This window comes from Schistocerca gregaria, chromosome 1 (genome assembly GCF_023897955.1).
Source record: "Schistocerca gregaria isolate iqSchGreg1 chromosome 1, iqSchGreg1.2, whole genome shotgun sequence".
Taxonomy (NCBI): domain Eukaryota; kingdom Metazoa; phylum Arthropoda; class Insecta; order Orthoptera; family Acrididae; genus Schistocerca; species Schistocerca gregaria.
This window is the reverse complement of record NC_064920.1, coordinates 217,386,564-217,403,128: the sequence shown is the minus strand read 5'-3', so window position 1 is coordinate 217,403,128 and position 16,565 is coordinate 217,386,564.

The window sequence follows — 16,565 nt, the reverse complement described above, 5'->3', positions numbered from 1 at the left end:
ATGCATCTGCTAAGATAGGTAGGGTTTTGTAGAAATATGATACCAGATGTGTGTTTGATCCGCCAGCTAAGATTAGAGCACCTCTTGGCTCTGTTAAGATTTATTTAGGTTTGAGGAAGCCTGGCGTTTACAAAATACCATGTGAGTGTAGTCAATGACAGATGTGTTGAACATCATTGCCATATACAATAATTACAACCTGACAAATCTGCAGTGACTGAGCACTGTCTTACAGAGGGATATAAGATGCTATACAACGAGACACAAGAGGCTGCAAATCCCTTGCATTACTGGGATGGTGATTTAAAAGAATCTGTTGAAATCAGATTAATAGATAATATCATTAACCATTACAACGGATACCCAATAAGTAAAACTTAGAATTATGTTTTATCAGATATGATGAAGAAACAATGGCATCCGAATCAGCTGACTATGAGCATTAATTTTTAATGGTATATTATTTTATGGCAGTATTCATCACTGGAGACATTGTAACTCTTCTTGCACCTGGGGCAGCAGCAATTTTGAATGCTTGTGCATTATCTCGGGTGGATGCACTTTTGTATTTTCACTGTGTATAAAGATTCCATTGTCCATGGTTTGAATCAGTTATTGACGAAAGTGTCTTAGATTTCCTCACCTGATAAAGGAGGACAGGTGGACCATGGAAATATTGTACGTAGATGACAGTTTGATCCAGCTTAAAACCCAGCTAGAATTTAATCATTTACTACTTTGGTTGCCAATAACAAAAATATATTTCAACTCAGCTGTGATTTGTGCAATCAAGTCTTTTTGAGGATCTTACAATTCTTACACTTCTCCAGACAGTTACTACTATCCTTGCCAACAACAAAAATCCCTACTTGTCTAAATTCCAGGTAGTTATGTGAACCCCATGTAATATATCCATTTAACACAAAGCTAGAAATCTGAAACTCCTATCAATACAAAAGAAAATTAAAAACATATCTCATTAAATTCTCTCATTACAAAATATCTGAATATCTACAGTCAAGGATTGAAATGTTGTTTTAGCTACCTGGTGAGTAGCTATACTCATCTCTTGGTATCATCACATGTCAAATGAACTTGATTTGTTCTTGGAAAATTAATTTTTATTTAGTACTATACATTTAACACTTGATACAATATATCTAGTTGCTTCTCCCAAGTTTTGGCTCAATTAATATGATGTTCATGTACACAATGACAAATTTAAGCAGTTCAGAACCCAATACTTCATTTAGGGCTCTTATAGAACTGCTGAAGGCACATTTCAGATTAATAGAATCTGTACAAACTGGTAGCTCTTTCCATTATATGAGAATGCTGTGTGTTTTCTGTGGACTGCGTTTAGGGAAAGTTACTAGTAACTAGACTACTGGTAATATCCAAGCTGCTTACATCTTTAATTTCATTATATCTTTGCAACTGTCGGTACAAGCTGTGCAGACTGTCGTTTGACTATTAGAATCTGCATGTACTTCTTACAATGGAACTAGACTACACAGACACTTCCTCAAACAAGTAACATTATCCATAGGAGATAGTAATAAATACATGGCATGCTCGATCGTTCGGAGCTTGCAATTCAAAATAACTTAACATGCAGGGCACAAACATCAGAGTTATCTCGTAACTATGTACGAACTCTACAATACATGTGGAAGATACATAATATAGAAAGCATAATCAAAGAATAATGAAACCAAAACACATGTATATAAAACACAGTGCCTCTGGTGTGTGGCCCGAAATGTTTGACAGCGTGGTGTTCGTAAACATACCATATGGCATGCGTGACACAAAACTACATTACTGTGTGATGTCATCACATCAGCCCCATTGTGGAAGCAGAGCTTTATACCAAATAGTAGGTGGAAAATGAGCACAGTGACCGGATCTTGAGGTATGTGTTTGCAGGACCACTGGGGTTGTAATCTGCAGTAGTGGCTGTGAAGCAGTGATGAGGTGCTCGTGGGTGAGGCCATAGTCTTGGAAGCTGTAGCATTGTTGCTTCTTGGAAGAAATAAGCCAGTTTTTAAACAGTGGTTGCCTTTCCATTAATTTAAATACCAATTGTCTTGTCTCCCCTTGCAACAACATGGTAGGGTCCTAAATATGGCGGCTGCAACAACAGGTTGATGCCTTCCATGCGAACAGGTTTTCGTGTCTTGATGTACGAAGGTGGTAGCTGTCTGTGATGCTGATGTGGGTGGATTTGTGCCATGTGCTCTCACAGTTGGCATAGGAATTCTGTTTAATTATCCCTTGGCTGTAACAGGGCATTTGTTTCCACTAATCCTCTTCCATGATTCAAAATCTTGGCATACACCAGATCTTCCAAACAAGCATATAAAACTGGTTTGAAAGTGTTTCTGAGGATGATTAGTATCATGGGAAGGGTCTTGGTCCCCTCAGTGGCTTGGACCATTAGTGCTGCCTTCATTGAGCAGTGCCACCTCTCGATCATCCCATTACTGCCCATGTGATAGCTCGTTGTTTTCTGGTAAGCTGTGCTGCAAAACTTTGTGAGTTGTCTGAACACGTTGCCTTCTGGCTATTGTCAACTATTAGCAGCAGAGGTGCAGTGGGCTCGGGGTATGCCTGTAGTGCAGGATTAGCGATGCTATTTTTTGGCTGCTTCAAGTGCCACACATATGGTATCAGTCGATGCTATAGGCGAGATACCATTGTTCTTTTGGCTGCTGAACACTGCAATTAACAGCTCCTGTAACTCAGCAGAGAGTGCCAAGTGATTGCAATAAAAATTTAACATACTGAGGAAGTGACACAATTCGTTGGCTGTATTTGGGTGAAAATCCGTGAGATATCTTTCACCTTCTCTGGCAGTAGAAGCGTTTCGTCTGCAGTTATCCTATGTCCTAGGAAATCCACTTGGCCCTGACCAAAGACACCTTTAGTGGTGTTTAGGATGACGCTGTGTCGTTCAAGCCACTTCAACACTTCCATTAAATGCTGCCAGTGTTGCTCTGCTGGTAGCCCAAAGACTGAAATTTTGTCCAGATAAGCAATATACATTATGCCATCGCTGTAGTGCATTCACCATGTTTTTGCACCTCCAGTACAACTTCAATATGACCTTGCATTGCTCAGATGACAACCTTACTTTGTTTATTGCTGCGCTGTCATCTGATGGAGAACACGCACCAATGTCTGTTGAGAAAACAATGGACTACACTACTGCCAAAATTGCAACACTATGTCATTGTGTTCCAAAGACATTAACTGTCAAAGAGTGTCTGCTTTTTTCTGGGCCCATCTGTAGATGCACTTGCCATCTCCAGCTATTATTTCACCACCTACTGCTATTCTGATTCCAAAATTTATTTGGAAAAGCCATCTAAAACTCTTCAAAAGTTTCAAAATTGTCAGCTACTATAATGCCCCAAGTATATACACTCTCCTTCAGATAGCTAACACACATAATGATTACCTGCTTATTAGGGTGTAATGGTGAAATCTATGCATAACTGTCACATGAATGTAGCTGGATGCCCTCCCTGGTCTGGCTTGAACTCATGAAATTTTCTCACACCACTGCTATTATTAATAATCATGTTCAGGCTATGTTGATTATTTCTCATCTTTCTTGTACCAAGGAATTAATTTTGTCTTCTAGCAGATATTTGTCTAATTGAGGAAGAAGCCAGCTTATCAATAATGGTATGGCACACTTCATCCATCTCAGTTTTCAAGCCTGTGCACCACTGCGAAACACTTGATATAAGCTTTTCAAATGACTTCTGATTTCTTGAACAGCTGCCTTTTGTGTCCATGATTTGTACACTAATTTTTGTTACTACTTGATTAAGCGAACACTGCTTCGATCTTTTTCTTTCTAGAGTGTAATTCAGCAAGGTTAGATTTCATTTCTTTCTGCTCAACAAAATTCTATCTATCTAATCTGAATATTTCTTTGTGAATGTATATGTACCTTGAGGTGATTTCCAAACCTATCAAGTCTGATTGTTTTGCTTTAATTCTTACTTCAGGTCTCATTTTGATTCACTGCTTATTTGTTGAACAGCTGCATTTTATGGTTCCTTTGCTTCCTATACTAAAACTGCTAACTCTACTTTTTCAGCCAAGCAGACTGCTGACAATATTGTAAGTCAGGACACACACAGCAAGTACCCCAGCCAAAGAATTGCAAAAAATTCTTTTCCACCTACTAGAACTGAGAAAATGAAAGTCACTATGATCTCTCACCCTGAACCCTCACCTGCTCCTCCTGGCAAAATGGTACTCTCAAGTAGACGCAAGTGCAATAATTACAAAGCTCACAAACACTGCAAAATTTTGTTCATTCAAATCAGCTCTCCTCAAAGAATCCAACAGCAAAATGTTTTGTCACTCACAAATCAGAGAAAGGAATTGTTCCAAGAGTCAGAAATGACAGTCACATCCAGAGGACTAACTGTAAACTACTGATATTTGTCTTGCGAACATAAGGCCATTGTCAAAGGCGTAATTCTCTGCCTAATATTTTGTCTTCCAATGTTGCAGACATCATGAGAGTCTTCTAATGAAAAAGAACCCAATAAAGGGAAAGTTTTCCTTTCATTTGTAGAAACTGTCTAAGACCATATCAGCAAAGTGCTCAGAAAACTTGTTATTCATACGGTGTTTAAACCAATGATAAAGGTGCAAAAAAGGCTTGAACACTGCAAAATACCTACACCTGCGACTTGTCACAGCATGAGAATTTAAAATCTCTGGTGCTTGCAGGCAAGTGTACATAGAAACTACAAAAAGAACATTAACATTTGTCCTAAGAACACGAGCAGTTCCCACCTGGGCTAGATGGATAAATCAGCAACAGTAGATGGCCCACTAGGACTGGGAAAACACCAACTTTGTTTCTCTGAGACTGGTTTTAGCAAGATCTGCTAATCACTACGCTACGATGTACAGAGAGGCCTTAGAAATTCAAAAGGACAAAAACAATTTTACAGGAAAGAAAGGGGACGGAAATTAGACAAGTTGTGGGTCTTAATTCTAAATAAAACAAAAAGTACCATCTTTTTCCCATCACAAGCTCCATAGCCTACATTGGCATGAGTACGCAATTTAGACAGTAATCTGTTGATGTCATAAACTGAGCGTTACATGCCTACATATCAGTGGCTTGGCTTGCTAAGCTCCTGCTTTCTGAATTCTTAAGGACTCCATGATGTCTCTCACATCAGAAAATGAAATGTTAGGCAGAGAACTATGCCTTGGACCATGGACTTGTGTCCATAAAACAAATATCAGCAATTATGCTAATACCAGTATCAAAGTCTGCACTCTGTGATTAACTGGAAACTGTTCATATTTGGCAATGGTTCTTCAGTCACATTAATCAATCACAATACATATGAGAAACTGGGAAACACTTTGTTACAGACATCACATCTGCACCTCATACCCTACAGTGCTGCAAGTATTTATGTTCCCTGGACTTTGCAATCAAAATATAAAAATACGTATATGTTAGTGCCTTTCACAGTAGATCAATCAGGCTCTTTAGTTGAGTCTGCATAAGTTGATTCATGACAGTTGCAGTGGACTGGGTGCAGCAGCTCTGCTGGCTTACGTCCATCAATAACTAAACATACGAGGGTAATCCCAAAAGTAAGGTCTCCTATTTTTTTTTATAAGTACACAACTCTGCTTGTGTGGCAGTTGGTCACACTGTTACTCATAGTGGTTCACACACTATGTGTAAACATGCACATACCGTGCTGAGGCGCTCAGTCTTGGTTTGGCAGCTGTTGAGAATGGAGCTCCCCTTGGATGTTACCACCAAGTGCGAGTTGTGCACACTTATTAGATTTTTGAATGCAAAGGGCACTGTGCTGATTGAAATCCATCGCCAATTGACAGAAGTGTGTAGTGGGTCATGTATGGATGTCAAAAATATTCGTAAGTGGTGTAAGAGTTTGCAGCTGGTCGGGCCGAAATTCACGACGAACAAGGAGCGGGAGACCATCAATATCTTAGGAGACAGTGTTGAAGGTGAGCAAAGCATGTATGAAGATTGGCAGATCACCCTGCATGTTGGTTCTTGAGGTTTCCCGAAGCACCACTCACAGAATTTTAACAGAAACATTGAACTACCGGAAGGTCTGCGCAAAGTGGGTGCCTTGCATACTGACTGAGGACCACATGCGGCAACAAGTTGATTCTTCCCGCGCATAGCTTCACCGCCTTGCAACTGAACAGGACAACTTTCTGGACTCAATTGTCATGGGTGACGAAATCTGAGCATACCAGATTACACCTGAGATCAAGCAACAATCACGCCAGTTCATAACTTTCTGAACAGCATGGCGGTGAGCCGGTATAACATGGGCGTCACAGCGTCTACAAAAATGCATTGACACAAATGGTGATTATGTCGAAAAATAGCTAAATGTCAAGCTGCAAACTGATGTAAACCATTGTAGAAATAAACAAGTCTATGTACTTATAAAAAATAGGAGACCTTACGTTTGGGATTACCCTCGTAACTTTTTAAACCTCTCATGGCAATGTCCCAGTGTTATCACAGTTCTGTATATGGCTACTGCTTTCACCTGTAGCCATTGGCACTTCATAGTTGAAAGCTAGTGACAGCACTGCAAACTATAAAGGATCTACTACACGATCTTGACTGTAGATCCAGTATTTTTGGGATTGATGCATTTGAGTTGGATATTAAAGACAATGTGCATGATATTGATACTCAAGAGTCCAATGCCAGCATTCAATAGTTGTGTGAAAAATATAACATTTTTGCAATGGAACATTGGGAAACACAAACAATTTTTAAGCTCACACTATGCTCAAGGACAATGGTCAGCAAAAGTTTTACCATGCATGTCTAAAACTTCAGGCATTTGCAATGAAGTTGTTTCTGAAGTCAACAAAGCAGTGTTTCACAACCTGTTACTGTGGACCAATGGGCATCTTCTCTAGTCACCATTCAAAAATCAAATGAGAAACTCCAATGTTGAAGTTACGGTTAACATTCAGATGGTCATGGATTCATTACTGCTTCACATACTGAGGAGCTTATAGCCCTACTCAAAGGACAACAATTGTTTCCCAAAATTGATTTAGCCAATACTTACTTCCAACTTCTCGTAGATAAGGAGACAAAAAAAAAATGTATGGTGGTCAATAAGCAAGTTGCCTCGTATCAAGATCAGCACCTTCCCTTAGGAAGCGCATCTGCTCTTTCGTTGTTTCAATGCTTCCTCTGACAAATGATGTTGAATGTTCCATCTTGATCATATTATTTGGGTGCCACCATTGTATCCAGAGAAACACTGGAAAAGCATGTAAAAATTTGGTATCTCTTTTTCACATTTTAACTGAACAAGACTCAAGAGAAATGTGCAGTGTTCATTTTTCAATATCTAAATTGAATATTTGGGATCTTATTGGTAGTCACAGTGGCCGGCCCTCATCCTGAACCAGAGATCATCTTCTCCTAAAAATGTACAGGATCTACAAGCAGCTCGTTGAAAACTTACCTACTGAATTAAGTTTATTCCAAACAAAGCACAGATAATTGCTCCTTTACATCACCTCTGATGCACAAATTTTCTTTGGAATGGACTGGAGAATATATACATTTCAAAAGTTGAAAGATGCATTGGTTAGTTGTCCAAGTTCATTACAGTAGTGCTACAACCAGCAGTGCTTTCAGGTGATGCACATCACATGAAGTAGGGGGAATTGTAGCTCACATGGTTGGAAACAATGAACAACCCAGAGCATTCACATGTAAGACATTGAACTAGGCCTAAGTCAACTGGAAAAAAAAGGGCTTAGATACAACAACAGTGTCACGAGATTTCATCAATATCTGCATAGCAGAAAATATTTTATCATCACTGATCAGAAGTGTTAACTGCTATTTTTCATCTGGCAAAAGACGTGCCTGACTGAACAGCATGGAACTTGCAACTCTGGTCATTACTTCTTTTGTATTATTACCAATATGACATCCGTTATCACCCTACACCGTAGCATGCAAATGTAGACACTCTGATCCAGAATTTGTTGTGTCACAAGCTTCTTGTCTTCAAATTTATCAGTATGATTCACAAGAGAGCAAGAAATGCTTTGTTATTGGTTCTCAGCATCTTTCACATACTGCCTTTTCATTATGCTTTGCCAGAGGAATTGTTACACTGTCATTTTCACCACACTTTTCTGTAATTTCAACCTCAATACCCTGCTTCAGGTGATAGCTTCACAACGAAGTTCTGCACAGAGGACAAATGTTTTTATTGTGTCTTTAACAAGCCTCAAACCTGGAAATCTGGCTTTTCAAGCAGCCGACTGGCCAAGCTCCTTACACCATTTGCAGCAAAACAGGTACCCACTGACGGCATTGGTGAGCCATTTAGTGATTATTTTGATCCTACTGTAGGTTTTCATATTTCAGAAATGTTGCCTACAGCAAAAACTGCTACCCTAGAGCAGCCTCGTGACATCATTTTCCACAAGATAGTTTAATTGTAGATTCTTATTTCGCAACTGATTACAGTATTGACATATATTAATGATGACAACAGTTTACAGAGCAACCATTTAACACACATCCACTTTCGTGCACCCCTGACAACCAAATGCATCACCTGCATCGATACATCAAAGACCTCGCAAAACCTTCAGGTTCATACTGGAGTTGTTATTCTGGTTTTTGTTTACATGCTTTTGACACAGGTTAATATTGTTATAACCTGTAATCACCAATAATTGCGTGGATATTCAAACACTCTCACTTAGAAACAATAGCTGGTTACATAACAACAACTCATTATCTCTTATTCGACTGCCGTGCCGTGACATGCAGTCGGCGTCGTTCGTAGCTAGGTGGTGCTCCCGCGCTCAGCCGAGTTGCGGAGTGCCCCTATTGCCATTTGCGCGTACTGTCGTGGCGGCACTCTTAATTGTCATGGCAGTGTCACAACACTTTTCCACCCCTGAAAAAAAAAAAAAAACACTCACTTCCTTGGAGACATGGACAGTGCGGAGACATCCATGGCCTTTTGTGAGGCCTCGAGAAGATCCCAAAGAGACACGACAGTATGGTTAAAAATGTCCAGGACGGAAGCTCGTGCGTGGAACGTGCCTCCTGGATGAGATGATGGGTGAAAACTCTGGAGCAGCATCCGTAGGTGTCGTGGATCTGGGGGTGTGCTCCAGCGAAATGGGTCCCGGAGAAGGCGGCATCGCAACTGGGGCTGGTTTCAGCGTACTAGGAAGCGGTAGCGACGTCGGCTGCATCAACACGTACGGTAGATCGGCAGCAGGGGCAGGACTGGCTTCTTGGGCTCGTGGAGGCGAAGGAAGGGGCGGTGGTACCGGCATGGCCACCATTCGTGGGCGCATCTGGTCGTAATGGCGTACAACCATGCTGTCGTCTGTACGTATTTCACAAAGTCGGCGGCCGCGAAGAGCCTTGAATCCATTTAGGGCGAGATCCACACCCTCGTGCGCACACATCGGCGCCCACCGAGTATTTTCCCGCACTAGGGGACACAGCACAAGGCCTGATAGAGTGAAGCAGGTGCAGTAGAGTGCGCGGTTGGTGGCCATGCAAGAGTTCAGCAGGGCTGCGATCACCCAGTGGCATGAAGCGATAAGAACTCAGAAATTGCAGCAGAGTGTCATCTGTGGAAAAATCACTAAGGAATTTTTTCATCTGGCTTTTGAAAGTGCGGACAAGGTGCTCGACCTCCCCATTCGATTGCGGATGGAAGGACAGTGCTGTAACATGATGACTCCCTTGTCCAGTACAAAAATCACGGAAGGCCTGCGAAGAGAACTGAGGGCCATTGTCCGCGACGATCGTGGATGGAAGACCTTCTAGCGCAAAGATTTTGGACAAAGCCAGCGTCGTCGCCACAGTAGTGGGCGATGGACATCGAACAACAAACGGAAGCTTCGAGAAGGCGTCAATAAACAGTAGCCAATAGGTAACGAAGAAGGGGACGGCAAAGTCAGCGTGCACCCGTTCCCATGGTTGCGCCAGATCAGGCCACGGAGAGGGCATTGTACGACGTGCCGCCAGTTGTTGAGCACACTGACTACAAGCAGCAACCTTGTTGGCGATGTCCGAATCAATATCGGGCCAATACACATGCCTGCGGGCCAGGGACTTAGTCCGAGAAATACCCCAATGGCCTTCACACAACAGTTTGAGAACACCTTTGCGAAGAGAGGCTGGCACCACAACCCGTGGAGATGCACCATCCATGGCCAGAGGAACAACACCATAACGAACAGACAGACGAAGGTGCATGGCATGGTAGTTGCGAAGGGGATCCGATGCCCAGCCCTTGGTCCTGTCCGGCCAACCCCGTTGAACAAAACCAATCACATGACGCAGGACCGGGTCCCGCGCAGTAGCTGACGTGACCTTCGAACCTGTAAGAGGAAAACCCTCGACCGCATGACGTTTTTCCTCATCAATGTGGAAACAGAATAGTTCATCACGATTGAAAACCAGGTCAAGGTCCATCGGCAATCGCGACAATGCGTCAGCGTTGGCATGGGCCGTGGGGCGATAGTGAATCTCATACTGAAAACGAGAAAAGTGTAAGGCCCAACGTTGCAGGCAGTGAGCTACCTTAACCGGAAGTGACACCGATGGGCTGAACAGAGAGACCAGCAGCTTGTGGTTAGTGATGAAGTGAAACTTAGAACCATACAAAAAAACGCTTAACTTTTTTAGAGCATAAATGACAGCGAGTGCCTCCTTTTCGATTTGAGAGTAACGCCGTTGCGCATCGTTGAGGGTCTTGGAAGCATAGGTGATGGGTCGTTCCGACCCATCCTCATACCGATGGGCGAGGACAGCCCCTAGGCCATACTGTGACGTGTCAGTCGCCAGAACCAAGTGCTAACCTGGACGGAATGTGGCAAGACAAGGCGCCGACCGCAAATTAGCCTCCAGGCAGACAAAATCCTGCTCACACTCGTCGGACTAACAGAAAGGGAAGTTTTTGCGTAACAGCTGATGCAGAGGATGAGCTACGCCGCCGCAGAGGGAATGAATTTGTGATAATAAGCAATGTTGCCTAGAAACGCCTGAAGTTCTTTGACCGTAGACGGCCTGACGTGCTGACGTAGAGGATGTATACCCTCACGGGACAAGTGGAAACCAAGATACACAATGGAGGGTTGGAAGAACTGTGACTTGCCCAGATTGCACCTCAACCCAGCCGAATGCAAAACCCGAAACAGTGAACGCAAAATGTGAAGGTTGCTCCTCAGTGGATGCCCCCGTGACAACAATGGGTTCCAGATAGTTTATGCAGCCGGGAACGGAGGCCGTGAGCTGTTCCAAAAACTGCTGAAAATGGCTGGCACGCTAGCGACGCCAAATGGTAACCGCTGGTACTGATACTACCCACAAGGAGTGTTGATGACGAGAAATTCCTTGGAAGAAGCATCCAACGGCAACTGATGGTACGCCTCCGATAAGTCAAGTTTGGAAAAGAACTGGCCCCCAGCGAGCTTGGTAAATAACTCCTCAGGACGGGGAAGAGGATAAGTGTCAATGAGGCTCTGAGCATTGACAGAGGCTTTAAAAACACCACACAATCGCAGACTCCCGTTTGGTTCAGAAACCACCACGATTGGCGATGCCCATTCACTGGAGGTAACAGTAAGGAGAATCCCTGAAGCTGTTAACCTGTCTATCTCAGCCTTGACAGGTGCACGCAACGGCACCGGAATAGGGCGTGCCCAGAAAAACTTAGGGCAAGCCGTAGGTTTAAGAGTGATGTGGGCTTCAAAATCCTTGGCACGACCCAGACCAGCAGAGAACACAGACGAAAATTCAGAACACAATCCATCCAGCTGTTGATACGGAATATCCTCAGATATGAAGTGCACATCATCATCAATGGAGAACCCGAACAACTGGAAAGCATCATAACCGAACAGGTTTTCAGTGCCCACATGATCCACCACATAAAACGTGAGGGGCCTAACAACAGACTTGTAGGCAGTGGAAGCATCAAACTGGCCAATGATAGGAATTTTCTGTTTATTATAAGTTCTCAGATTTTGCGTAACTGGAGACAAGGGAGGGGAGCCCAACTCCAAATACGTGCGAGAATTAATGAGAGTTACTGCAGAGCCAGTGTCCACTTTCATGCGGATGTCTTTATCCAGAACACGGACAGTAACAAACAACTTATTTGTTTGAGCAAGCACACAGTGAACATCCATGTCTGATGACTCGTCCTCGTCGACAGGAACTTTAGAGGACTGACACACAGAAGCAATGTGGCCTTTTTTCCTACATGAATTACACTTGCCCAACGTTTTGGACACGCGGCCCTCTCATGCTGTACGAAACAACGTGGACAAGAAGGAAGTGCGGAACGAACCTGCTTCTGTGGTTGCTGTTTTCGCTGTGAGCATTGCGGCCCAACGCAATGTTGTTTACGCGAGTGAACCGCCACCACATCTTCGTTCTCCTGCGATGCTTAGAACTTCCGACGACGATGGGTTTGGCAGTTGTAGGGCATGTTGCCGAACTTCTTTATCAGGAGCAAGCCGTAGAATAGCATCCCTAACCATTAAATCAGCATAAGACTCATGATGAGAGTCCAAGACAAACTGAAATTTCCTACTCATACCGTGTAGTTCCGCCACCCAAGCCCGGTAAGATTGATTGGGCTGTTTATGACACCGGTAGAGCGCCACACAGGCAGCAACGACTTGGGTGTTTATTCGGTAATAGTTAGACAATAAGTCACACATTTCTTGGAAGGACAGAGAGGCAGGTTCCCATAGAGGGGCTAACTGAGATAGCAGCTGATAGATCCGTGGGGAAATCCAAGATAGAAATAACGACTTACAGATAGGAGCGTCGACAACGCCGAAAGCCAAGAAAACGCTTCTCATAATCCTCCCAGTCTTCAGCGGCCTCGTCGTAAGGAGGGAATGGAGGCGAAGAAGAGGAAGACAGACGATGAATAAGCGTTGTCGACAACGTCTGAATCGCACCCGTCAGCTGTGTTTGTTGAGCCATCAGCTGTGTTTGTTGAGCCGTCAGCTGTGTTTGTTGTGCCTGAATAGCAGCCGTCAGCTGTGTTTGTTGTTCAATGAGCGCTTGCATAAGCTGTTCCATGTCTGCCCCGTCACTAACACACAAATCCACAATGCAGTGAAAATATCCCATCCTCATCGCCAAAAAAGTGTTATAACCTTTAATCACCAATAATTGCGTGGATATTCAAACACTCTCACTTATAAACAATAGCTGGTTACATGATAACAACTCAGTATCTCTTATTCGACTGCCATGCCGTGACATGCGGTCGGCGCCGTTCGTAGCTAGGTGGCGCTCCCACGCTCAGCCGAGTTGTGGAACTCCTCTATTGCCGCTTGCGCGTACTGTCGTGGCGGCACTGTTAAATGTCGTGGCACTGTCACAACAAATATCATTACAAAAACTAGAAAAACGTGAAACATAAAGGTTGAGAATAACACTTACAGTAACTACTGGTAACTCTTGATGAGAGTATGATGTTCATATTGTGTTAAGAATTTGATTTGGGCTTGTTTTCCACTCTGATTGTTGAACAGCTGTTCTGCACTTTTGTTTTTTTCTAAGAATAGGTTACATATTTTTATGTTACCTGTTAGGATTTACAAATAATAAAAGTAATTCTGGTGTGAACAGTTTTGTGAATCAACTATGCTTTAGAATTCAAAATTGTGACACAATTTTCATATTTCAAATTTGGCTATTTCCTATTTGGGACAACAATGACAAAACCCAGGAGGCATTTCAGTGTCCCTGTATCCTAAGTTTTTGGACGAGATGTAAAGTTCCAAAAGATAATTTAATTAATAATTTGACATGATTGCAAGATTAGCAATTTTCATCTTTTGGTTTTTTATTGAAATTAACATGGCTGTTTCCATAATGATAGTGCTCATAGGTTTGTTCACATGTAATATGCAGTTTGTCTGTTTCAAAATTTATATTTTCTTGACAACTATTTAGCTGCAAATTTGATTGTAGGCTCACATTGAAGATAATTTTCGACAAGCTGTAAAATCTGTATTATATTTCTAATCTATACTACTTGTAGGGGGTCTACAGATGTTATCTGTCGAAATATTGTGTGAGCAGTTTGTAAATATGAACTAGAAAGTTTTACTGAGTCTGACGATGCTATATGCATAATGTTATATGGTTCACAAGGCAAATGTTGGGATGCAGGTTGTTGGGCACCATCTGCCATTGTACCACATGCATCAGGTGCGACACAGCACAAAATCTTTCCCATGCAATGATCCACAATTATTGTGTGTGTGTGTGTCGGGGGGTGGGATGAAACTTGAAGTGTCTATGTTGACCGCACAAGGTGTGCAGACCACATCACCATAGAAGATGCATCATTTAAATAGGCTGCTAGCAGGCACCATTACAAGCCATACTATCTACAGAGCTCATTGTATTCCTAAGGTGGTGCTATGGATGCACTGGAGGATGCTGTCTTTGCTTCCACTGACTGCACACAAATTTATACTATATACAGAGCTCATTGTATTCCTAAGGTGGTGCTATGGATGCACTGGAGTATGCTGTCTTTGCTTCCACTGACTGCACACAAATTTATCTGTCCACATGTCTCCTTAACGTGCCAACCACAGTCTTTCGCCCTCAGACCTCGGAAGACACTGCATGATGTTATTAAATACAAAGGTTAACAGTGAGAATATATCAGGACTTGTTGGAACAGGGGCTCACAGAAATACAAAGTTATGTATACATTGTATTGCATGTATGTTCTCCTAAACCACTTGATTGATTTCAGCCAGAGTAGATATACATATCACCTGCTGTCCGGAAAGAACCACCTTATCTCTTAATGGGGTAAGGTGTACCTGAAACAGAAGCACAGCTCACAGCATGCATATTGCCAGACTGTATCCATCCAGTGTTTGAGAATGAGAGCAGTTAGTAGCTTGCAATAAACTTTACACATAATTTTTTATTCTCACAGCTCGTTGATGCTATTTCTCACTAGGCTTGTATGTACATATCGATATTTGGACACCCTGTAAGAATTATAACCTTACATTCTCTACATAGATGATGTGCCAAGATACAAATAATGTCAGAGTGAGGGTGTATCAACAGGTCATCTACTTTGATGATAAAAGTTCACTGTGTGTTGTGATCTTCAGTTCCCTTTACTGAACAAATTTTTGACATTAAAGGAATCTTCTTCAAGCAGGAGTACCCTCAACTGACTTTATCTTCAAGTTCCTGTTACAGGAATTTGGCACTGAAAGGATAGAGCCATATTACAATATTATCACTTACAAGCTTAACTGCCCACCATGACCCTGTCTTAGACAGCACATAGGCTACATCTACTATAACCTGATCTATGGATACTCTCAACTAGCACAACCAAAATGTGCACTTTGTCAGTATAACTCCCATATTAACACTTTTAAGGCACTATGGAGATGGGCTTGTTTGTGATGTTGGAATAACTGTTCAAAGTCAACATTAGGGATGTCACTCTAACAATTAATCCTGCCTATGTCAATCCCACTATAGTCAAAAAGTAATGTCTGGATGTTCTCTGTCACCAACTCTCTTAAAAATGATAATGTCTGCAGATACTACCTAGAACAGTAGCTTCCTATTCTTCAACATTTCTATGTTCCTTAGGCTTCATAACAATGTTGGAACTCTGCTCCATCATTCATGCTTACAATTCTGGAGGCTTCTCTCCATAGATCTCTGACAGCTGGATAAACAAACATATTAAAGTAAATTCTATTACTAATGGCCATTCTGCCAGTTACCAGTTCCCTCTTCTTCACACTCTCACTCCAATGTCTACTCATTCCTGTCTTTCTTCTAACTGTTCATGAAGGATCAAATTTTACAGTATTTATACACAAATGTAATGAAATCTCCACAAGTAAATACATTACAGACATCAAGTTACCTATAAACACTAATAGTGAACATGTTAAACAGCAAACATAAAAACATGTTACAAGTATGTCATTTACTCTTCTTTCATTCTACAACAAGAAATGTAATCTAAGCAAGTACTTTTTCTTAGCTGTATGTGCATTAAGTATTAACACAGAAACTGGCACAGAGAAGTGAAGTAGTTCTTGTAGCCAGTTACATATTTGAAAGAATATACTGTAATATTCCTACCCCCCACGAACCATGGACCTCGCCGTTGGTGAGGAGGCTTGCGTGCCTCAGCGATACAGATAGCCGTACCGTAGGTGCAACCACAACGGAGGGGTATCTGTTGAGAGGCCAGATAAACGTGTGGTTCCTGAAGAGGGGCAGCAGCCTTTTCAGTAGTTGCAGGGGCAACAGTCTGGATGATTGACTGATCTGGCCTTGTAACACTAACCAAAACGGCCTTGCTGTGCTGGTACTGCGAACGGCTGAAAGCAAGGGAAACTACGCCCGTAATTTTTCCCCGAGGGCATGCAGCTCTAATGTATGGTTAAATGATGATGGCGTCCTCTTGGGTAAA